The 705-nt window shown below is 32.3% G+C and overlaps 1 non-coding gene across 1 annotated transcript; it reads right to left on the bottom strand.

The window, feature by feature from the left end:
- Window positions 1–207: 207 nt before the first annotated feature.
- LOC125494578 (small nucleolar RNA R71) lies at window positions 208–314 on the bottom strand. The gene has a single exon (XR_007270817.1). It is a non-coding gene; the product is annotated as a small nucleolar RNA R71 (small nucleolar RNA).
- Between the last annotated feature and the right edge of the window lie 391 nt (window positions 315–705).

Here is a 705-nt window from a genome sequence, read left to right as displayed (position 1 = left end):
TGAACATATAATAACTTTTCTTGAGAAATGCTACACTGTTAAGTTAAATGGAGTGACTGACGATGTTATTCGACTTGGTTTGTTTCCGTTTTCACTTAGAGATAAAGCTAAAATGTGGTTGAAATCTAATCCACCTAATTCATTTACAACATGGGCTACATTATCTCAAGCTTTTCTTAGTAAATATTTTCCTCGGGAAAAACTGCTAAGTTTAGAAATAATATAACTAGTTTTGCTCAATATGATGGGGAGTCTTTATATGAAGCATGGGAAAGGTTTAAAGATTTACAATGTGAATGTCCTCATCATGGTGTTCCTGATTGGTTACTAGTGCAAACTTTTTATAATGGTTTGAATGAATCTGTTAGAATCAGTATAGATGCTGCTGCAGGAGGTGCAATAATGGGTAAAACTACTGAAATAGCTAATAGGTTACTTGAAGAAATGGCTTCTAATAATTATCATTGGTCTAATAATAGGGGTAAACCAAAGAATGTTGCTGGTATGTATGAAGTAGAAGGAATTAACATGTTAAATGCAAAAGTTGACAATTTAGTTAATTTGTTTACTAAAATGAGTAATGTCAATTCTATGTCTACTACTATGCCATGTAATTTGTGTGGAGGTGCTCATTTAACTGCTAAATGTGCTAATGTGGAGCAAGCTCAATATGTATCTAATTTTAATAAGCACCCACAAAATGAT

This window comes from Beta vulgaris, chromosome 1, assembly GCF_026745355.1.
Source record: "Beta vulgaris subsp. vulgaris cultivar EL10 chromosome 1, EL10.2, whole genome shotgun sequence".
Taxonomy (NCBI): Eukaryota; Viridiplantae; Streptophyta; class Magnoliopsida; order Caryophyllales; family Amaranthaceae; genus Beta; species Beta vulgaris.
The sequence above is the reverse complement of the archived record's forward strand: the minus strand, read 5'-3'. Positions and strand labels throughout refer to the sequence as shown.